Here is a 25661-nt window from a genome sequence, read left to right on the forward strand (position 1 = left end):
CCTGCGGTCTGTCCCGAGCGGGCGTCTCACACGAAGGGATGTTCGCATTTCGTCCGGCAAACAAACGGTCTCCTCGGATTGCTTCCGTTTTACATTTCCGTAAAGCCCGGAATATATTGAAAAGAAAATGTGTTGCAAAAGAATATTTTTTTTCACCACGAACGTTTCTTCAAATAAAGGTCATACCAGTGTCGGTACATGACCCTCAAGAAAATCTGCGACGTATCGAAAACTCAGTTTCACGTAGTTAAATAAAAGAAAGGAAAAAATTTAAACTTTGTTTGATTAGCAACATTTGTGTTCACAAAATCTACAGGCAAATTCTTGGTTGTATGAAAAAAAAAACTTATCTAATTCCGTGCATTTGAGTTTGATAAGAACATCCCTGCACTGATATTCCGCTGATGTTGACGTACACCGAGCCTTAAGGCTAACATAAATGTAAAAAAAATTACATTATCAAATTGTTTTTTTTTAATTTAATACTGTTAGTTTATTGATAAATACAATGTCTTAAACACAGGATTAAAAAAAAATACAACGCATTTAAACTGTTTGCATGATTAGCTACCAAATTATATTTTATACGTTTTCAGGGCGTACAACAAAGTAAAATAAATTCGCAATTTTTGGCAAGAAATGTTTATGGTTGGTAAAAATATTTTTCCATCAAGAATTAACCTTGGGACGAATAGCGGATGTTCTTTATTGCAGTGTGTTAGTTTTTCTCAGTGTTTAGTTAATATTGTGGAATGAATCTTGCTAGCAATAATTCACCATCTCTAACTATGATTTACCGACAAAAATATTTAGTTTGAAAAACTTTATAACATTTTTCAGGCATCCATTGAAAGAAAATATTTAAAAGAAAGTAGTTATTATCAGGAAAATCCTGGACATTATATACCTAATACAGGAACTGCATTATTATTGGCCCACCCTAGTATAAAAGAACTTCACATACACTAATTAGAGCTAAATATAATGCTCATGTAGAAATAGAAGTTCCTTTATTTTTTAATTAGTAAAAAATAAACTTTAAAACAATAAAACATTCATTTTAAAGAAACACTCAGTAAAGTAATTGAATAGTTCGGTACTTCCAAAAAGCTTTTCAGGAGCAACACTCGTATTTTGTGAATAATTAAATGAAAATAACTTTGATCGCAAGAAAAAACATCAAAATTCTGTGATTAGCTTTCATTTTTTATTTTAAATTTTAAGCAAATCTAAAACAAAGCTGCAAGATTGGTTTTTCAATTAAAGTAAATTAATTACGTTTTTAGATTGGAACTAAGTTGGAAATTTTATAATTATTACATGCGAAAGTAAGCATTTAATTCAGATAAAAATATTCCCTGAGATTATTATTGTCGAAATGACCCTGAAATATGGACACGCCTGAGACCTGAGACAAAAACCTATCACGTATTCGCAGAAGTACCTAATTGTTAGGCTCGGACTTTTACACCACGATGGATGTTTCATTTTTTTTGTCATTACTATTACATTAAGGATTTTACTGTTTGACGGTCCGTCTCAAATTTTCTCAACAATTATCTACTTAATATTATCTGAAAGCGTTAAAAATATGACGCTAGTGTTCATGAGTATTATTACATGCATGACATTCTACAGTTCAAAAATAAAGTGAATTAAATGCTATCGTAATGAATTGACAGTAAAATCCCTTGATTAATGGGAATGACAAGAAACGATAAAAAAACACTTTAGCGAATGTGAAATTTTTGGCTGTTGTTACAAGAAGTGATGACGTATTTTCCAACTTGGTCTAAGTATATGTCATTTGAAATAGCAGCGTCACGCCATGTCTTATTCGCATGCTTATGTGACTCTTTTTTGACGTGACAACGTCTAATAAATCGATGAAAGCCGGCTGCACGCACGAAAAAGTGTCCCGTTACGCACATTGTTCCGTTACTCTGCGTCCCGTTACGCACACTGTTCCGTTACGCTGTGTCCCGTTACGCTCATTGTACGCTTGCGCCGCATCTATATTATCTTCCACTCGATTGGAACAACCACCGATTTGACTTTTTCGAGGCACATTAAACTTGAAACACTCCCATTCGTTTCCTATTTTTCCTATCATCGTCCTATCCTTAACAGAATAACACAGATTGTAAGAAGTTAAATAGCAAACATGTATAAAAGTTATAGTTAAAATAATCTCTTCGTATAGTAATAAACATATTTGAATTAATGAGTGCAAATAAAAGTAAATTTATCAATTAATTTGTAGATTTCTTTTCACTCCTTCTTTTTATCCATACAAAATAGTGATAATTCAATAAAAATGATTCAAAATTAATTCATGAAACAATGCAATCATTTCATCAATGTTTTGCTATGACGTTGTCACGTTAAACTATCGTCCGTAAACCGACTTTACAGACAAACATTTTTTTTTATTGTGACCACTATACTATTCTTTGCTAAAGCTCTTACTGCAAAACGTTTTGTAGCGAAAACGACATTTTCAGCGACCCTTAAAACTGAATGGAAATAATCGCAATGTTATTAACAAAAACTATCGTCAATTTTTTTTTTTTTAATCTGTAGACCGTCACGGCAGAATAAGGTAAGGAAATTTTTAAATAGCTTATCGAAATGACCAGGAATTTTTTTTAATTCTCTTCTTTTTCTGCCCCCCCCCCCCCCCCCCCCCCCACCGAAACCAAATACTCTCCAGTTTCCGCACAAAATAAATTCAGTTGAATGAACCATGTAGTTGTTGACGAGATATAGCCTGGAGAAATACTCGCAGCAACAGCCAATTAGCGATATCGTATCCTGTCCGTTTGGCCCCCACTAACTTGGGACCTCGCTGTTTATATTCGGCTATTGGTTGAATTAGGAGGGGGGAAAAATACTACGCCAATTAGTGGAGCCACGACTTTAGGAAGAAAACTAAATACTCTTCCGCTGTCTTCTTATTCCAGTTAATTGGCAACGAAATGGGCACTGAAATATCATGTCGATCTGAAGTCTGTGTATCACTACCCCCCCCCCCCCTTTTTTTTAAAAAAATGACCTACTTAAAACTTGATATATCATTTTTTTGAAAGAAAAAAAAATAATGTACAACCTTTAGGTTATTTTTCTTGCTCCGCTAAAATCTATGGATAGGGACCGGAAAAATTCGCGTATTCAATGACCTCTAGGATAGCCTCCATTATCCTCTGCACTTTCAAGTAAACACGCGTGTTCATTGGTTACTAAATTGTGAGTCTCTCCACTGGATACCTTGTGATTCGACGCTTCTTTGGTCGATAGTCTCTAATTGGCACAGAGAGCTCCAGTTAAACCGCGAGCCAATAGCAGAACCAGCAGAATTATACACATGTTTGAATTTCAGCCTATCACGAAATGAATCCGCGAATTTTTCCGGTCTCTATCCATGGATTATTTCATTGGCTTCACAACACAGCACTGTATCTTGTTTTTGGTAAATGGAACAGTAATATTCATGTAACATTAGAGATATTTGTAAATTTTGTGCATTCACATGAAAACAAAAACAACTGTTTCACTGAAAAATAGCGTTCGTACTAACACTGGGTTCGGAATCTCGCCCAGGCATTTATGCATTGTGCTGTCCCAGTACCTACCTCCGATAGTAAAAGTTATTTGTAAACTTTTCCCTGAATAGCTTTCCAACATTAACTGCACACGTTAATAAGCACAATAAAACCAAATAAAGTCCAATTATTTAATATTGAATTATCTTTTTTCATTTAAAAAAAAAACATGTTTGAATGAAATATCAGTTAATTATAAATTTTGTAAGAAATACTCAGTATTATCTCGAAAATCGTACTTCAAAAACATGTGTTGTACAAAGTTACAATATCACTCTTAAAGTATTACGAACCATTTCTTGCCAACTGGTTTACAAAGAAAACTTTTATAAAAGTACAGGGAAAAAAATTATTTTTTTTGGTGAAGTCTGCAAAACAAAAAAATCTCAACGGTGGAGCATCGCAAACAAAGACGAACAGACAACTTCTTGAGAGTCCTAGAGAAGTTTGTACTTGCGTGTTCAACAATGTGTATGTACTCCCTCCGTCCGAAGAAGAGAGGCATAGTGAAGGTCGTCAATGTTGTCGGGGGGGATAAGAAAGATGATCATTAATTAAAACCACGATACCGAAGTTTTAATTGCATTTAGATGGTTCAATGATGTAGATTTCACCGAACGCTTCGAAGGAAAACCCCCTGCTTCGAAACTTCCCTTCGTGTGTCTCTTCCACTCGTCTCACCTTCCGTGTTCTCGCGTCGAGAGACGAGCGGAACTCGTCGAACCTCGCGGGCAAAAATAAACAGAGGAACGACGTAATTGGATTGCCATCAACTACGTCACACACTTTCTACGTGAAAAAAAAAAAAACAGCACTTTGATTGCAGTTAATCTGGAAGGCTATTTCAAAAGTTTTTTTTTTGACGTGACAACGTCTAATAAATAGATGAACGCCGGCTGCACGCACGAAAAAGTGTCCCGTTACGCACATTGTCCCGTTACGCTGTGTCCCGTTACGCTCACTGTACGCTCGCGCCGTAACTATCTCTCTTCCACTCGATTGGAACAAACATCGATTTGACTTTTTCGAGGCACATTAAACTTGAAACACTCCCATTCGTTTTCTACTTTTCCTATCATCGTCCTATCCTTAACAGAATAACGCAGATTGGAAGAAGTTAAATAGCAAACATGTATACAAGTTATAGTCAAAATAATCTCTTCGTTAAAGTAATAAACATATTTGAATTAATGAGTGCAAATAAAAGTAAATTTATCAATTAAATTGTAGATTTCATTTCACTCCTTCTTTGTATCCATACAAAATATTGATAATTCAATAAAAATGATTCAATTTTATTCTTAAAAGTATGCAATCATTTCATCAATGTTTTATTATGACGTTGTCACGTTAAACAATCGTCCGTAACCCGACTTTACAGACAACCAATTTTTTTGTCATAAAACTTACTGCTTACACTGTTAAAAAAATTTCACCATCAATTTACGAAGAACGCTTTTTACAATTTTTTTTAGATCTTCGTAAATTTACGGCATTCATCGTAAATTTACGGACACTGAGTTTACTAACTTTCATTTCAAAAGAATATTCTTGGTAAACCAAGAACACATTAAAATATTTATGCATAAGTCTACAGTAAGAACACACATTATTTTATCCCAGTGTGTGTGTTTACCTTTTGTTTAGAAAGAAACATGCAATCCGGAATTCGAGATACGAAGTATTTTCCACGAAGATTCGTTATTTGAATTTACCAATAAATCTTAGTTTCTTTAAGTTAAACTCTTTGTTGAAAAGTCCGTTAATCTTAATTAGAGACCAGAAAAATTCGCGGGTTCATTTCGTGATAGGCTGAAATTCAAACATGTGTACAATTCTGCTGGTTCTGATATTGGCTCGCAGTTTAACTGGAGCTCTATGGGCCAATGAGAGACTATCGACCAAAGAAGTCTCGAATCACAAGCTACCCAGTGGAGACGCCTCATAATTTAGTACCCAATGAACACGCGTGTTTACTTGAGAAATGCAGAGGATAATGGAGGCTATCCTAGAGGTCATTGAATCCGCGAATTTTTCCGGTCCCTAATCTTAAAATATATAAATCCAGTGTCCTGATGATTGTTTCCAGTGAACTCTTCACCAAGTCAACCGATTTCGTTGAAAATTGGCATTTATGTGTAATTTTTTCGAACTTGAGAGATAGGATAGTTTTTATTTGGATTAATGGTCTTAATAATTTATTATTAATAATAAACTGATCATCAATGTTGATTGGTGTTTAAGCCCGGGAAACAGTGGGCACTTCGTCTCCATGACAACGTTGCGTGCTCGAGAGTCGGGAAACCATCGGTGCTATTCGTTTTTTCTTCGGTACATTACAAAGCATTGTATTAAGTTTTTGTCAAAATTAATTAATTTTCATTTTATTTCATTTATTATAACTGTAAATAAGAGATTTGGTCTCATTTTCCCCCCATTAATACAACCGTGCGAAGCCGGGTCGGGCAGCTAGTTTACTGTAATTTCTAACAGTGTATAATTTGTCAACCCCAGTACATACCATCTCTACTGTGCTCTTTAAAATATATATATTACAAAGCGCTTTAAAAAAGAACAGCTAGATGCGCATTTTACTGCTACTGACAGATATAAAATCTTTCACTATACTAAATAGTATAAAAAATGAAACTGAATAGACCAATTTTAACATTGAATTTTAAGAAATATCTTTCATTTTTGCGCAAATTATTTTAGGTCGAAATTTTTTTTTAAATTACTTTTTTTTTTCAAGGAAAAACCAAGTTATCTATAAAGGTTCGGTCCTTAATCAACAAATGTAAAATAAATATTATATTTTTTTATAGCTCACATGAATATAAATTTTCTGTTTTTATTTTTTAATAACTCAACTATGATGATTACTATTTTATTAATTTATTTTTTAAAATAATTCTACTGTAAACAAATATGGTTAATTTAATTATAAATTATGTTTTTTTTATAATTTCTCAGATAGGTTTTTTAAATTTATATGTAAATTACAGCAATAATAAATTCGATGATGAAAAAGTCGTTAGAATTTTTATTTGCAACTATTATTATTATACCCATTACAATTAAAAATTTGAAATGATTGAATTATTACTGATAAAGTAAGATCTAATAATATCTTTATTAAAAATGAACTATTAAAAAAACAAAAGTGACGGTGGGTGGGAATCGAAACACGAGTGCGCGGGCAGTAAACAAGTAAACAAGTACCTGGCCGTTGCGCCCATGTTCGGTAGTTATTTGCTGTAAACAATATAAAGTATTTGAATAAAAAAAAACGTATTGCAAAGCGAATTTGTTTTATTTGTATATTTATAACTAACTAACACTTTTTACACACAGAAAAAAGTAAGAAAAATTTCATTGAATATGCAGTTAGACGAGTTTTGTCAGGAACTCTGCAGAAAATAGGCAGTTGTGTTCCTGGGCTGCGCTGGATTCAAGAGACGACAGCGTGTGTGCTACTTGTAGAATTTCTTGTCCACTTGCATGAACTCTTGGGCGATGACTATGTTGAACGATCTCGCGACTAGGTCCGCAAAGTCCTGAGAACTGTTGCCATACACAGTTCTTATCGCTTCTTCCATGTGGGGTATTTTCGTACCTTTCACTTGGATGCTGTCCAACTTCCTGGGGGAAAAAAAAAGAAACAACCATCGTCACAACGATACGTCTGCAGGATGCGCTGCGTGCGTTATTCACTACGTGCCATGTTATAAACAGAGACTGCAAACATTCGCGGATTCTTTTTTTGCAAAATTGTTTGAATTTTACCTCTGTGTTGTTTTGCTATTAGTCCGAGGTTTGAAGGGAGGACTCTGGGTCGTCGAGAAACCCTCGACCAAAGAATTGTCGATTACATTTAAAAAAAAAAAATTCAAATTCTGCATAAACACATTTAGATACTTAAGATAAATCTTAATTTAAAAGAAGTGCAATCGCTATTAGTGGAACCTAGTACCGGGTGGACTGAATTTAGAACCACAAGCGCCGGACATTTACAAAACATATTGCATCGATCGCTAGGGACAGGAAAAATTCGCGGGTTCAATGACATGTAGGATGAACTCTATAGTTTTACGTAGATCTACACTCGGTCAAATGCCACCCACTCATTGGCTGCTGTCTTGTGAGACGTCCCAACGTAGCAGCCTGTGATTCGATAAAGCTTTGGTCGGGCGTTTCTCATTGGTCCAGAGACATCCAGGTGAGTTGTGAGCCAATAGCAGAGGCAGCACTGAGGTATAACTATTTGTATTTTAGCCTATCGCGAAATGAATTAGCGAATTTTTCATGTCTCTATCGATCGCATATGTAGGCATCTGAACGTTCAGGCATGTCTGTACGTGCTTCATGAGCCCATCCATGGCAGATGGAGCACTGTCACCAGTCTTCATCGTGGTCCTCTAAGCCGACTACGCAAGTATCTCAGATATTTGAGTTAATGGTTCCTTTTGCTTAGCTTTATCAGGACTTCCCCGTAATAATTTCACTGTCACAAAAATAATTAACAAAGCATAATTTTTTTCCATACAATACAGGGAGATATGACCAGTTTAGGATAAAGTTAGATCCACAAAAAAAGCAAATTCATTGGGCAGCAAAGTAGACTTAAAACACATGTACAATTGCTCAACATTGATGATAGGTAGACACAGGGAAAAAATTACCTAAATTAAAGTATAACTAGAGACCAGGAAAATTCGCGATTTCAAATCCCTAAAGGATAGACTCCATGATCCTCTATGCACTCGTGCAAATTACATCTGCTGATTGGTTACCGACTCGTAACGCATGTTGACTGGAATGATCGTGATTCGCTATTTCTTCTGTTAAAGATTTTTTTCATTGGCCCAGAGTCCTTCAGATAAACTGTGGCCCAATCACTGAAGCAAAATAATGTCAAAAGTATTTGGACTCTACACAGAGAAAAAAGGTTTGTTTGAATTAAACAAATATTTGTTTATATATGGCGAAACAAATATTTACTTGGTGGAACAAAAAATTTTGTTAAGTTTAACCAAACTCGGTAAGTAACAAAAATAATTTGTTACACCTAACCAAATATACATTTGAGTTGACAAAATCATTCTGTTGGGTCAACAGAATCTTTCCTTCTACAAAATATTTGTTTGAATTAACAAAATATATTTATTTCGCTATATATAAACAAATATTTTGTTGAGGCAAACAAACCTTTCTCTCAGTGTATCCTTTCGCGACATGAATCCGCGAATTTTACAGGTCTCTAAGAATAACTGTTACAACCATCACCATAGATGCAATCTCACAGGCGTTCAGTTTTTTTTTTTTTTTCCCCCGCGAGAAAATGCCTGCCCCTAGTCGTGGCTCTTGGCTACAGACAGACGCACCCTTGGCTCGTGGCGTGGCCGTGGACGAAGCGCGTGTGGACGCCGGAGCCCCCCTCCACGACAGCTACGGCCACGAGCAGCCTGAGGCCGGACACCGTCAAGGTCACCTGCCCTCCCCGTGCGTCCGTCCTCTCCGCGCCGGCTCCGGACAAGTTGTACGTCAGCGACAACTGCGAAGGGGGGGAGCCACCAACCAATCCTCACTCATTAACTCCTCAACGGTAAAGAAAAATTACTACTAGAGAAATAATAAAAGTGTACTAAACCAAAAAGGTTAACTATTTAGTAATTTGACTTAGTTCATTTATACCGTGGCTCACTAGTCTCACGGATTTTAATTAAATGCACGTCACGTATTGCCTATAATTAGAGACCTGAAAAATTCGCGGATTCATTTCGCGACAGGCTATAATCCAAATAGTCTGCCCTTCTGCTGCTTCTGTGATTGGGCCACAGTTTACCTGAAGGACTCTGAGCCAGTGAAAAAAAAACCTTCAACCGAAGAAGTATCGAATCACGAACTACACATTTAACAGGTGTCTCGAGTCAGTAGCCAATGAGCAGATGTAATTTTCCCGAGTGCATAAAGGTTCATGGAGTCCATCCTATAGGTCAGTGAAATCGCGAATTTTTCCGGTCTCTAGCCATTGTTTAAATTTAGTTCGTGCAAAATATTATGTCTTGAAACTAAACTTTTAAGAAAAATAACCACTGCTTATAAGATCAAAATATTGAAAATTTGCACAACCATTTAGATAAGAACTGAGTTGAAAAAATTTCCATATCTTGCTAAGTTATCTGAAGTGCAGGTAATGTTTGACTTGATGCAACTGAAGCATGTCAAAGTCTTGAATTTGTAAACATTAGAAAAAATAATGTGGACATGATAACTACAAACTAATGTTTATAAAAAGCCTTATCTGCGCATGGAAATGTGTCGGGTACTCTGTGGAAATAAGAATTTCAGTGAACTACATAAATGTGTACAATGGGAATAAATAAACTTAAGAAAAGAGCTTACGTATTTTCAATTTTAGGCACTAGACCGATACCTCAGTAATTGGGCATAATTGTGAAACATTACACTATCAGCTTAAAGAATATGTGTTCCGATTTAAAAAAGTTGCATTTGAAAAATTTCCCAAGGCGATTGTCGAAATTACAGCATAATGTTACCATATAAATTATGCGGTTAAGGGAGGTGGTATATCGAAAAACCAACAAACTTTTTTTCCTCAACCTCTGAACATAAATGATTATATAAATAAGATAATATTAACAAATAATTTATTTACCGAACAGATTATTGTGTGCATTTACGAGAAATGGTACCCATTGGGGTATACTAATAAAATAAAGCTCCCACCTAACATGTGGAATGCTAGTAGACTGTTTAGTGACGAGCAAGTTGATTTAGATTTCCTTGTCGGAATTAAAGTCAAGTTAGGCTGTTAGCATATATAGAGCACATTTCAGTTTATATGATCATTTTTAATTCTTTTTAGTGTTATTTTTCATTGAAATGATGTTAAAATTTTAACCATGCTGTTATAAATTACTGTATATTTACAGACTTTTTTTTTCAGGGAATTCACCCACAAAAAAGTTATTCGTAGTTCTGGATAACTTTGAAAAATTATCTTTATTTGATTTTATTTTAGATGTAGACATGGTAAAACTTTAATAGTTTTTTTTAAGGTTTTAATTATATATCATATTTCTTTTGCGCCAATAGACAATGTGAGCAAACTCACTATCCGTAGCTTATGTTTGTAAAGAAATCCATAAAATTATGAAGATCTCATGGTTAACTTGTAACCAATGTTCTTCGTTATTTTTAAAAGTGTAGACAATTAACGTTTCTCATTCTCATTTTATGGTTACGAATTTGCAAAGACAAGCGGGGCCCCTTTGATATCTACGCCCATTGGGAGGAATCCAAGCCAATGAGAAAACTTCGATCAATTATGTGTCAAATCACATTCTACCATGTTGAGAAGTCTCACAAGTCTGAACCCAGTGAACAGGTGGAATTTGCTAAATCACGCAGAGAACAATGGAATCTATTTGTCATCATCACCTTCCGCAGTATATGGAGGTGATGAACCCACTCACAACCCGTCCTGTACCCAAGAAAAAAAATTTGACACAAGTGTAAAATCTCCATACAAATGCAATTTTTTTTTACCAAAAACCAAATACCAATTGACTACCTGAGTTCGAATTCGAGTATTCCCACACTCTGACGTCAGCCAATTTCCCTTGTTGTCCCTGACCCACCTAACTTATTTTACTTGTCTCATCAGTAGAGACCAGAAAAAATTCGCAGATTCATTTCGCGATAGTCTGGAATTCACACACGTATGCCTTTAAGCTGCTCTTGCTATTGGCTCACTGTTCGTCTGGGCGACTCCGGGCCAATGAGAAAACCCTCAACCAAAGAAGTGACGAATCTCGGGGCAAACACCAGTTGAGACGACTCACAAGTCAGAAGACAACGAACTGACCGTTATTTGCCCCAAGTGTACAGAGGACCGTGTAGACTATCCTGGAGGTAATCGAATAACCGCGAATTTTTCCAGGTCCCTATTCATCAGTCCGTCTAGCTAGTAAACAGATGAATTGCAATACATAGGGACTGGAAAAATTCGCGTATTCAAAGACCTCCAGGATAGACTCAACGATCCTGTGCACACTCGGGCAAACGTCACCTGTTCATTGGCTGCCGACTTGTGAGGCGTCTCAACTGGGAGACTCGTGATTCGATACTGCTTTGACTGAGGGTTTATAGTTGGCCCACAGTCCTCCAGGTCAGCAGTGAACCAATAGCAAAAGTTGCATAAAGGTACAATTGTTTGCATTTCAGCGTATCGCGGAATGAATCCACGAATTTTTCCGGTCTCTACTCATCAGTCCATCCAGCTAGTGAACAGATTGTATTGCAATACAGCGAATTTTTTTTTCCTGTTCCCACTCGCAAACGTACCTTAGCTGGCTCCAAGCTGTACGTCGTGACGAGACCCGGGTGGAGAGACTGGTCCACTGGATCGACGTACAGGTCGCTGATGACGTCCTCGTGGGTCGCCTGCCCCATTTTCTCGACGACGCACCGGCTGAGGGAGAGGCTGGTCCCGCTGCCCTGGAGCCGTCAATTGGGGGGGGGGGGGCGAGGACGTAGTGTGCAGTTTGCAGTTCAGGCGGATGGGACGTTCGTGGATCTCAGACATCGGTGAAATGGGCCAAAATGTTTTATTGGTAGTAGGGCCATGATATTTCGCGAAAAGATTCCGAGACTAGCTGAAAGTTAAAACACTGTAGCATCGTCTGTGTTTCATGATTGGGTGAGTTTCTTTCAGGTACATGTCGATTGTTAAAACGCCAATCACAGTAATTCATTGCGGCAGCAAACGCGTCCTGAGTGGCTCAGCCAAATAAGGCAACTACTTCTCTCGCAGGCGGCCGCCAATCACAAGGAAGAAACCTCTAGTGCAGGTGTACCTTGATGCAGTCTAATAGGCGTTCAGATTTATTCGGGAAAAATGCCTGCCCCTATTTATTGGGTGCGATATAGACCAGGCGAATGACATTTTTTCCCCCCGAATGAACAGCAAAAAAAAAAAGAACTGGTTTTAGAATACAGATGTTTTTAACGGTTACTTCACAAGGCACTTAAGTCCCCATAAAATGATCCCTGTATCACATGATTCTCAAAATAAAATTATCTTTCTACCAGTCAGATATTTTATTTTTATTTTTTTTATTTTGCAACATTGTAATTAAGATATCAAATTTAATTCGTGATGTATTTAGAGACGAGGAAAAAAATTCATGTTTTTATTTGGTGACAGTCCAGATTGTAAATGTGTGTTCACTGACTGACCCAAGCCATTCGATCACACGTTAATTTGCCATGCCTTGAAGGACTAGAAGCGAATGATCAACATCTTAAAATCATTTGACTGAATCACGTGCTGCCTCAGATAAAAGGTGATGTTTGGTAGCAAACAACAAACACGTGGCATCGACTTGATTATGCACAAATTTGTAGCATTTGATTAAAAGCTTAAAAGGAACTCGATATGACGAACAGTAAATTTGCCATAATGAAGCGAGTACTCCTGAACAAAGATGTTTAAAAACACATCATCAAGGATTTAGAGATGCTATAGGGCCGTGTATTTTTCGCGAAAAGTATTCCAGACCAGCTGCGTGTTAAAACTTTTCAAAATTGTCTGTGTTTCATGATTGGTTGGGTTTATTTCAGGCGCACCAACCACGGCCTTCAAGTGCGTCCTGAAAGGGGCCCGGTCAAACAGGGTGATGGCTTCTCTTGCATACGGCCGCCAATCACAAGAGAACAATAGCCAGCCCAGTCATAACTTCTTTGTAGTCTAATGAGTAAAGACCGGGAAAATTCGCGATTTCACAGACCTATAGGATAGACTCCATGATCCTTTATGCACTCGGGAAAATTACTTCTGCTCATTGGCTACTGACTCGAGACACCTGTTAACTGTGATGCTCGTGGTTCGATATTTCTTCTGTTGAAGTTTTTTTTTTCATTGGCTCAGAGTCATTCAGGTAAACTGTGGCCCAATCACTGAAGCAGCAGAAGGGCAGACTATTTGGATTCTAGCCTGTCCCGAAATAAATTCGCGAATTTTTTCAGGTCTCTACGTAATGAGCGCGATTAGATTATTTCTCCTTGAATTTTTTTTTTTTGTTTTCAAAATATTTGAAACAATCGAGAGGGTCGTTCTCATTTTGAATTCAAGAATCAACATGGAAACAATTGGAACCACCTGTTCACTTACCTCGTCCCATCCTTGCGTGAAGCAAAACGTAGCCTTAGCAGAGCTCACCTCGATTCCCGACGTGTACATGTTCGACCAGTCGCTCGCGTACGTCGTGTGTTTCTCGAAAACGGTGTTCAGTTTGCAAGTGACCTCGTCGAAGTAGCTCCCTCCGTCGATAGGGAGAGCGCCGTCATCGTCCCTGGTCCAGCGAGAGAAACTTTCAAACGACGAACACCGCAGATGTTTAAAAAAAGGGGGGGGGGGGGTTGTCTTTAAAGTCGGTTTACGGATGATAATTTTATGTCATGACGTCATAAGAAAACGTTCATGAAAAATTGCATACCGTAACACCTGTTTGGTATAATAGAAGATTTTCTCGCACGGTGGTTGGCCGGCCGGTTCTTGCACGCTCGGCTCAGGCGGAACGTGACAATGAGTCGTGCTTTTTTCCGTGCGTGCAGCCGGCGTCCATCGATTTATAAGACGTTATCACGTCAGACAATTTTCACCGTAATTTAAACGAAGAACGCTGGATACCAATTATCCAGGGACCTCCGTAAATTTAACCTTATCTTATTGAGTTTTTGGGTATTTAAGACCATGAATCCGCATGAATAATTTTGATTCATTAGCAAAAAAATATCACAAACTTATTAGGACTTCTGTAAGAACACTTATTTTTATCCACGTGTGGGCTTAAACGGTTTATTAGTAGGGCCATGTATTTTTTCGCGAAAATATTCCGAGAGTAGCTGGAAGTTAAAACAGTGTAGCTTAGTCTTGTGTTTCGTGATTGGGTGAGGTTCTTTCAGATACATGTCTACTGTTGCAACACCAATCACAGTAATTCAGTGCGGAAGCAAACACGTCCTGAGTGACTCGGTCAAAAAAGGGCAACGACTTCTCTCGCAGGCGGCCGCCAATCACAAGGAAGAAACCTCTGGTGCGGGTATAGCTAGTTGCAGTCTAATAGGCCTTCAGATTTTTTTTCGGCTATAATGCCTGCCCCTAGTGATAGCAACATGAGAGCAAGCAGTACGGTATGTACCGATGTATGTCATTAGTCCATGTAGATAACCGTGACAAACGATTGTAAACAGACGTATACAAAAATTATCGAAGTAATAATCTCTTTTGATTTATAAAATAATGTTACGATAAAAAATAGTAGCAATAGTTTAGATAAGCTTAAAGTTATATTTTATTCCTACAAAAAAAGTCAGCTTGGGGCATCCAAAATATTTAGTAAATAACACATAAATTTTTGAGTTATGTGGATCAAAATTTATCATGACTTTTTATTTAATCCGCAATAGCGATTTAAAAACACCTCCAAATAAAATATAAACAAGTATGTACAAATATTTAAATTAGGTTGAAATCTTCCTATCACGTAACCTTGTAAGTATTCGAAGTAATTTCGACCTAAAATAATTTTTCGTAAATTATTTGTAACTTTTATAAAAATAATAAATATCATTACAGATGACTAAAGTTACTTTCAAACAATCTGTGAACTTTTTTTTTCTGAACGTACTACGCAAAAGAGAAATCATTTAAAAAATAATGATTTTTTACTTTTTTAAATTTGATTTAACCATAAAACACGCATAGCAAGTTATAACTTGTGCACAAATAAAAATTTTCATAATTTTTTTTAAACAAAGGAAAATATAATTGAATATTCAATAACCGAGAACGGTTTACAAATAACTTTTGAAACATAAAACTTTTTAATATTAAATATGATGAAAGACCTAAAATTTTTACTGTTTTTTTTTCAGTTTTTACGTCTTTGTTAATGTAATTATAACAGGCAAAATTTTCGCACTATCAGAGAACAAATCTTTACCCGCCTACTTTTTGTGACCATTAACAACCATCCATTACTAATTAAAAGCTTGGTTTACTCATTTTATAAGTTTATTTAGTAATTAACATCCATAATATGTATAGATTACTAGAAATAAGTTAAGAAACATGATAAATAAAAGTATTTAATTCATTTAAATAATAACACATAAAAATTTGATTAAAATCTACACGATCGTAGCTTGAGTAAATTCCTAGTTTTTTTTATATAGGCCTATATTGAACTGAACATATACTTACCCACATGTTCCTACTGAGAAAACTCCCAGAAATACAATCATGAATTTCAAAACAGAAGTATTCATTTTTACTTTGATATAGAAAAGTATTATATCACTTCCTCAGTATTTCAATGCTAGCTAAATTCAGTGTTTATTTTTTGTTGACGAGTGTTTATATAACTTTTACTGGAAATGTCTACTCAAAAGTGTTATCTTTGAGGCACATACAAGTGCATGTTAAATAGAGGTGCAACAGTGCATCTAGTGATAAGGTGAAACTTAAGTTGCGTGTTTCCCCCCCCCCCCCCCCCTTTTCCCTCGAATAGATCTGTACTTGTGTTACTGAAAAATAAACTAGCCACCTCTCTAGAAATTTATTACTTGATCAGATAAGAGAGCCTTAAGAACAAAAAAAAATTTCTTAAGCCTACTCTCATTAACGTTAGTATTATTACAAACTTTGCCGTAATTCCTTCAAAAAATTTCTTCAGAAACTTTAGTTCAAACAACTGTTTTCAACATCTCGCGTTAGCAAAAAAAAAAAAAATATTGAAATCTTTAATATATTATAAAATGAAAATAACTGTCTAAAACTTCATAAAAACCAGAAATATCTGTATTATTTTTTTTACAAAATTACAATACTGAATTACTTCAATTAAACATAAATTTCTGAGAAAATTTTCTTTCCAAACCTCGTGGTTCAATGAATAATTTTAAATTTATACAGCCAAACTAGTAAGTTGTCAAATCAGAAAAAAATATATAACTACGGTTTTCTATCAAATAAAACCCTCCTTGTTAATACGCAACTTACTTAATGTTACTTAACAACTTTATTGACGGTTATCTTCAATGCGGTATTGTAAATACCCCGCAGAGATAAGATTTAACATAAGTTTCTTCGTCGCAGATTTAAGAACAACTGACAATACGATATAGATACGGAAACTTATTCTTAGCGAAAGTAACCTGAAAGTTAAGTGGAAAAAAAATTGAACAAGTCTTTAAGTCTCCCCAGAGATGAGAAACATCTAAGATCGATAACGAGCGAATTCATGTCTCATGAAGTTGCAAATTCACTTACAATTAGAGACCGGAAAAATTCGCGGATTCCTTTCGCGACATGCTGAAATGCAAATAAATGCACCTTTATGCAACTCCTGCTATTGGTTCACTGTTGACCTGGAGGACTGCGGGCCAACTATAGACCCTCAGTCAAAGCAGTATCGAATCACGAGTCTCCCAGTTGAGACGCCTCACGAGTCAGTAGCCAATGAACAGGTGACGTTTGCCCGGGTGTGCACAGGATCGTGGAGTCTATCCTGGAGGTCGTTGAATACGCGAATTTATTCCAGTCCCTACTTATACTACGATACTCGGACACAAAAATTTTAACGTATAATTATTTTAAAACAAAACCCCGAGCGTGGTAAATATACGAAAATTGTGTTTTCAACTACACATCTGGACGCGAGTAACACTTAGTTTCCGCACCCGTCGCCAGAATTCGCTGCCGCAGCAGCTACGTTGACTACTGAATATCACACCGACATTTTAAATTGTGTAAAGAAACGGCATTTGTGGGCCGCAAGTGCCGGGTCCCACACGTCACTTAGAAACACACAGCTTAGAACAGTCGTAACTTAGAATTCTCGAGAGAAAAAATCCACTTTACTGAGAACTGTCACGAATTAGAACGATCATAAATTAGAAACACGGAACAAAACGAATCATAACTTAGAAATGTTATAACTTAGAAATAAGTATCTTAGAAACACACAACTTAAGGCAGTCATAACTTAGAATTCTCTTTAAAAGAGCAAACAAAACTTAGTACTTTCACAAGTTAGAAAAACACATATCTTAGAAACGTCATAAAAATGAATTCAAAACGTATAACTACCATAACTAAGAACAAAACAACTTATAACTGTCTTAACTTAGAAACACGTAGCTTAGGAACACACAACTTTGAACAGTCATAACTTAGACATCTCGAAAAAAATCCACCTTACGATCAAAACTTAGAAACACGTAAATTAGAAACGACGTAACTTAGAAACATAACTTTGAACCAGCATGACTAATAGTAAAATACCTTAGAAATGTCATAACTTAGAAACACACAACGCCAAAAACCACACCACGCGGAAACGTCGCAGCTAATAAAAACCACCCAACTTAGAAATGGCGTAACTTAAAAATTACGAAACTTAGAAACAGGTAATTTAGAACAGGAGTAAGTTATATAAAAATAATTGGTTATCTGTAAAGTCGGTTTACGGACGATAGTTTAACGTGACACCGCCATAACAAAACATTGATGAAATGATTGCATACTTTTATGAATAAAATTGAATCATTTTTATTTTAATAATAAAATAATAAATACTTGAAATTATACTAGTAATCAGATTTTTAAAAATGCAAGAATAATTAACCTTTATTGCCGAAATTGTTGTTGCAATAAGCAATGAAAACCACGTTAACTTTTCACTTCACTTCATAACCAGTCGACGAAACAGTTCACGTGCAGATGTAAGTTGTGTGCTGCCTGCTGTCTTTCTTCTCCTCGGGACGCATGGGCCAATAGAGTGGAAGAGAGATAGATGCGGCGCAAGCGTACAATGAGCGTAACGGGACACAGCCTAATCATTGAATGTGCGTAACGGGACACTTTTTTTCGTGCGTGCAGCCGGCGTTCATCGATTTATTAGACGTTTTCACGTCAAAAGACTCCGTCGTGTGTTTTCCGAGCCGCGACAGCCCTCATACCAGCGACTGTTCTCGCGGCTGTCGGACCCCCCCCCCCCTAACCACCCCCCCCCTCCCTGGGGAAGTGCTAGGGGGTGTCTCGCGCCGGCTCACCCGTTCCCCCCCCCCCCTCTTCACCACACCTCTTCCAGGGGCTCATCTCTCAGGGTTGGTTGTTGGTGAAGGGGGGGGGGGGGGGGGGGGAAGTCGGGAGAGTGGTATTGTTTCCGTCGCTCATAACGCTCTCCGCGCCCCGCGGGTTTCTGGCTCTCGCCGCATCAACGCAATAACAAGCAAAAGAGAAGAAAACCTCGACGTGTTCCGTCGTTTGATTTTTTTTTTTTTTCATCCGCGCGTAACGGTACGCGTCGTCGCTCAATAGTTCTGATGAGTTTCAAACAAAAACAAAATTAAAAAAAAATGGAGGTTCTTCGAAACACTGCTCTCAGCATCATGTCAGTGTGAATAAAAGTGCGTGTCCTTGGTAAAACTGTAATTTAACGGTGTATTTGACCATGTACAACATGTACAACTACAAACAGTTCGGGATGACACTTTTGCGTCCTGTTGCTGTTTGAGAGGAAAACTGCAGTGGCGTTGCATTCCACCCCCCGCACTGTAGATTCTTTTTTTGTGTAATTGGAACAGAAATATTAGTAGTTCATAATAGCCGGAGTTGAGACAGGCTTCAGAAATGGTTACGTCATATTTCAAAATGGCGGGTGTGACGTAATAAATTGTTTTATTTTGTTTTTTTAATTGTATTTAAGAATTTTTTTTTAGTTTAATACTTAAATTATATGTTTACTATCGCCGGGAATCGAACCAAGGACCAAAATCAATTAAGTAACTAAACATTTCAAGTAAGCTTTTTTTATATAATATGTTTTTTTTATTTCGAATTTTTTTTAGTCAAAAATTAAATATTTCTAGTTTATTGTCAAGGTCAAGGTCATGCATGACCTCGAAGGCTTTGGCGAGCTTGTCGGAGAATTTAAGCCACATTAAGGACATTTTGGTTTTTTCTAAGGCAAAAGTCTTTTGAGGTTGTTCGAATTCCGAATTTTTGAATGTTCAAAAGAAATACAACGAGAAATTTTCCCTGAAAACTGGAACTATTCCTCGAAATGCAGAAATGTTTTATTTTTCAAAACTTTTTTTTTTCAATAAACTGGAAATTTTACGGAGTTTGACGAATTTTGGGCAAATTTTGAAGGTCAAAGTCAAGGTCATCCAAGATGGCCACCGTGACAACACAATCCACATCCTGAACCCCAACACAAGGCACCACAGCCTGAAGTCTGTCCCAACTGTAGCTACTATACACTACTAATATTTATGTCAAATTACAGATATTTCTAAATTAAAACAACTGTTATCACTTCAAAATAGTGTTCGAAGCAATACTGGGTTCAGATTCTTACCCGGGCATTTATGCATTGTGTTGACACAGTACCTTCGATAGTTAAAGTTATTTGTAAATGGTACTCTGAATCAGCGGCGTAGCCAGGATTTGAGTATGGGGGGGGGGGGGGGTGTTAAGAAGCATGGCCTCCCCCCCTCCCCGTATTAAAGCGGGGGGTCCGGGGGTCCTCCCCCGGGAAAATTTGGTTTTTAAGGTGTAAAATAGTGCTATTTTAGCAGTTTTCGGTACTTAAATTTAAATATTGTAATGGTAAAAATTTTATTAATTTTAATATGAAATTTGTTTGAGTGATGAATTAGAAATTAATTAAAGATTTGGTGCTAAGGGGGGGGGGGGGTTGAACCCCTAAACCCCCCCCCCCCCCTGGCTACGCCCCTGCCCTGAATAGCTTCCCAGTTTTCACTGCACACAATAATAAGCATATTTAAACAAAGTAAACTCAATTTTTTTTAGTATTTGATTATGTATTCCATGGTTTAAAAAAGTGTATGCTTGAATGATACATCAATCAAAATTTAAAATGAGGTGCCAATTTTCTAATAAATACACAGTATTAACTTTTAAAAAAAGTAGACTATTTTATTTAGTCAAAAATAACCATAGCCATGTGTTGTAAAAATTTACTAAATATTTGTTTTAGTATTACTACCTACTTTTTGGCACCTGGTATTCAAAGGAATTGTTTTATAAAATTAAAGATTTTTTCTGTCTACAGTCATAACACTCTCTCACTGCTCATTATGCATGAATATTGCGATTTAATCCCCTCCTAGTGGGTGCGCCACTACAGCGCCTCCAATCTACAAAAACTTAATCGAATTGTGACCATCGCACTTTCTCATAATAAATTTTTTTTGTTCGAACTAAGATAACTGGAAGTAAAGCAAATCAAAGACGTTATCTGGATTCAACAGTTTTTAAAAGCCTTCAAATTCACATTTGTGTAACCAATGCTGCGTCGGTATGATAGCAAAGATAGTTAAAGGAAGACAGGATTAAGATCCGAACGTGAATAAAGCACTGACGATGAAATAGTTGTTGCCAGGGAATTATCTAAAATATTGTAGTCGAAAATTACTATAAAAAAAAACCTATTCGAATTTTGGAAGAAGAAAAAAAGAGCGTCTGTACCTCAGTAGGTACACGTGATAGAAGTGAAATTTCTTTGGCAATTCAAACCTAGACTTGTAAGTATATCGTAAGAGGTAAAACGGCAAAGAGAGAGAGAGAGTGATAAAGAAGACTATTTTCTAAATAAACATGAATTTAACAAAATTACTACTCACTTCAAAATAACTTCTCTGGATATAAATAAGTATTGATCAATCAATAATAATTAATTAACAATAAATGTTACCCAAAGTTGAAATAATCACACCATACCTAACATGTTATATTCAAATTTCAGGACCCCTACTATAGCAGGAAAACAATTCTAACTACCATTTATAGACGTTTGAAAAAGTTAATAAATCAACTTCTGTAAATTTTATTCTCAACCACATTTATATTATTACTCAGCAAAACCATTTATACAATTTGATAACAAGATAATACAGCACGGGGTTTTTTGGCTTTCATATATTTTTCAAGTATTTAAGAGTGCTAATCATTTTTGTATTTATATAAATTTGATTTCAATAGAAATAAATTAATAAACGTTAGTTAGCAAAATTATTATTCTCTTCAAAATAACAGCTCAGGATATAAATAATAATTCATCAATCAATATTTTTTATTAACAGTAAATATTTCGCACTGTTGAAATACGCCAAAACTAAAATTAGTTTAGGAAATATCAAAGCTGGGATTGATTATAATAAATTACTTTTTTAATTTTATTTTATATTATGTATGGTTTAGATGTATTCGAGCATTCTTCTATGCTGATTTTGTAGTTCTGCAAATATCGCCGTATCATTGAGTAATAGTGCATTAGATTCTGCCAATAGGCATACTGCAATGTCTTCATAGGCATCGAATGAATGAACAATGACAACATGTCCGGCGCTCCGCGATGTGAAAACTAAACAGCACGGACTTTCCTCACAGTAATTCTTTACATTATATAACCATATTGCCACAAAGATAAAATAAAAAATAATAATATTCCACGTACGATATTTGTTTGAATTTCTTTTAACTAGCATATTCTCTTTTTTGACTTAAAATATTTACTCGCTCGTGGGCTCATAACTAAAGTACGGTGTGTGATTTAGCTAATCAAATAATAATTCGTGACAAATAATAACCAACGTCAAACTAAAGTAAGAAAAGTATCATACCGGCAATGAATATTTAGTTACACAGCTAAAACAATACTCATACAACACTGTTTAAATATACTGATTTACACTAGTAATTAAAATAATACGTACTTGTAAGAACGCCATTTCCTTGCGAAGATGCTCCTGTGGCGCGGTGCACAACAATAAATAACCTCAAACCCCGCAGTGTTGTCGTCTGCCCCAAGCCGTTGTGTGGCGACATGCGCAGGCGTGTTCCAACCGGCGCGACCCGCCTATACCTGCAGCATGGCGGGGTGAAACCTGAGACGTACGCCACCACGTGCCGGCCGAATTCTCTGTACCGTCCGCAACATACCAGCGCCGGAAATCTTTTCACAATCCTGCCTAGTGAAGTTACATAGAGTACAGAAGAAGAGCGTTCGTATCGCGACTGATGCACCTGTGTATTTCCCCCGTCGGGGAATTGCACAGAGAGCTTAAACTCGAACTTCTGAAAGATTTTTATGTCAGAACTGCTAAAAATAAATTAATAATTTTACGATAAATGTGTCATAAGCAGAAACCCGTACTTTTCAACCCTAGGGGAACAAGATCCCGAATTACATCGTTAAATATGAATTGCCCGCAGACCTCCGTAGTGCGCTGTAGTTGGCTGAGCGATCGGCCAATAGCAGAGCTCTGCGGTTTTTTTTTTTTTTTCACCGCGAGCCCAGCCCCGCCGTTGTGAACAATAATAATCTATTTTGCTAATTCAAAATGGCACGAAGTACGCAGGTGTATGGTCAGGACCCGGGAGGAATTTCTTCCTGTTGTGTCAGGGCTGACTCTCATGTCTGACGGGCATGGCCCGCCTGGCAGGCCTCACCTCCAGTGCCGGCCGTGTTTCTGAAAGACATGGGATTTTGAATTTAAAGCCTAAGAACTTATATCATAATACCAGGGGCGCAACAACTAAATTTCCAAAGGGGGGGGGGGGGGCAATATACCTTTTTATAAAGAATCATCGATCCCCCCCTATTGAAGCGGGGGGGGGGGGGGTCCGGGAAAATTTGTATTTCAAGGTGGAAAATGGTGCTATTTAAGCAGTTTTATCATCTAAAAATTGATTACACAGCACTTTCTTTGCCCCCGTTTGCCCCCACTTCTAGGTTTCGGAGGGGGGGGGGGGCAAAATACCCTTGCCCCCTCCCTGTTGTTGCGCCCCTGCATAATACGAATGTATCTCTGACCTCGTTTGCTGTGGCTTGACACGCTGGCAGTTCAAACATCATACTTAGTTATATTATAGTTATATTATACAGCTTAGTTATATTTAGTACTTAATAATTACCTAATGTACCGTGCCGTGCGGAGCTCCCTGAAAAAAAAAAAAACAGGCAAATGAAACTCCGGCTTTAGGGAGGTGGCCTACAGGGCAGCACAGCATGGTACTTTAGAATAAGCATATTAGAATAAGCATTGTTCTCAGCATATATAGGCCTACCATGCTGCGCGGAGCTCCCTGGCAACAGGCAAATCAAACTCCGGTTCCAGGGAGATGTCCTGAAGGCCAGCACTGTACGGCATGTTAGAATAAGAACCGAGTTAGCATTGCATGTTATTATATAATAGCCTTTAAAAATTTGCATAAAACAAAATCAAAATAATATAATTAAGTATTATCCATGGATTTTTTTTTTTTCAATATGCTTCCGCCCTGCGCGGCGTCATGTTTCTTTATTTTGATATATTGTTTGTAAGTTGATATTGAAATTCATTTCTTTAGTCTTTAGTTTTAGGTGCTGACTGGCAGCAGAGTGAGTGGTCAGCGCAGCCACTCACCACCAAAAAAATCTGCAAGTACAAGGCGAACGAAGCCTTATGGAAACACAAGGCCAAACCTCGTAAAAGCACACGGTAAAGCTTAGGGAAATTACAAAGCAAAGCCTCGCAGAAATACCAGGGCAAAGCCTTGTGTATTTCCAAAACAAATATTTGTAAAAAAAAACACAATAGCAACATTTGTATTCGGTACAAAAGCTCTGCCTTGTATGTTTTACAGGGTTTCCAAGGATTTTCCTTGTAAAAGTACATATTTTTTTTTTCGGTGTATGTTTACTCGCAGTCATTAAAACCATGTCCTTGAACACTCAAGGTGTTGACGTGGTTTACGATCGGACGTTATGCGATAAACGCTCACGTTACGACTTTACGACGGACATGACGTGTTATCAATATAAGGATAAAAACAATTTTTATTGCAAACATATATAGCAAAGCGCACTGAACCGAATTGGGGATATTTACTGTAGCGAGTCTGACGAGCGCTTGGGCTAGTTTGTCTTCGACGTGCAAGTTTCACGGAGAGAATTACGGAAGTAGTCGTAACTCGTGGGCACCCTTCGCGCCGCGGCCGTATCTCGGGCAAAGTGTCGATGCGTCCGCCTGTCAAGTGTTTTACGACACCGCTGCGAGGGGAATCTCTGTTCGGACCCGCGGACAAGCATGATATATAAATTGCAAACCGTCAGCCTCATTTGCGACGGCAGAAGAATTTCGAGAGGCCTTGGAGTAACGTTTGGTAGAGACCGGAAAACTTCGCAGATTCCTTTAGCGATAGTCTGAAATTCACACACGTATACCTTTTAAGCTGCTCTTGCTATTGGCTCGCTGTTCGTCTGGGCGACTCCGAGCCAATGAGAAGACCCTCAACCAAAGAAGTGACGAATCACGGTGCAATACCAGTTGAGAGGACTCACAAGTCAGCAGCTAACGAACTTGCGTTATTTGCCCGAGTGTACAGAGGACTTTGTAGACTATCCTGATGGTCATCGAAACAACGAATTTTTCAGGTCTCTAACGTTTGGTCTAGATCAGCGGTTCCCAAACGGTGGGTCGCGATCCACTAGTGTGTCGCCGAAGGGTTACAAGTGGGTCGCGACTCGATGCTAAAACTATCATAAACCATCGAATAAACCTTCATAAAAGATACCTAAGAAAAAATTGAAGCAAATCTAATTGTGTGCGAACACGTATCTATTGTTAAATAAATAACTGATTTGCTACTAAGTGCTTATATTTTGTGAACTATTTTCAAATCAGTTTATTTTTAAAATTGTTTATAAATAATCAATCGGTATCTTTAGAGAGCATTTAATATTTGCAATATTGTTGATGGTAAATTATGTATACATAAGGAAGGGATACGATACAAATAACGTTTTTTACTCCAGTTTTATATCAAGAATCATATTTCCTAGAAGCCTAAATAACCATAGATATGTGTTGTACAAAGTTAAAATATCTGTCTTATAGTATCACAAACTATTTCTTGGCAGCTGATTTCCAAAGTAAAATAACTTTTGTGTTCAAACT

The 25661-nt window shown here is 37.0% G+C and overlaps 1 protein-coding gene across 1 annotated transcript in view; it reads right to left on the bottom strand.

Moving 5' to 3' along the window:
• Positions 1-25661, bottom strand: part of LOC134540286 (uncharacterized) — a 354516-nt gene that overhangs the window by 290840 nt on the left and 38015 nt on the right. The window lies entirely within an intron of this gene.

The sequence above is a fragment of the Bacillus rossius genome, chromosome 16, assembly GCF_032445375.1.
Source record: "Bacillus rossius redtenbacheri isolate Brsri chromosome 16, Brsri_v3, whole genome shotgun sequence".
NCBI classification, from domain to species: domain Eukaryota; kingdom Metazoa; phylum Arthropoda; class Insecta; order Phasmatodea; family Bacillidae; genus Bacillus; species Bacillus rossius.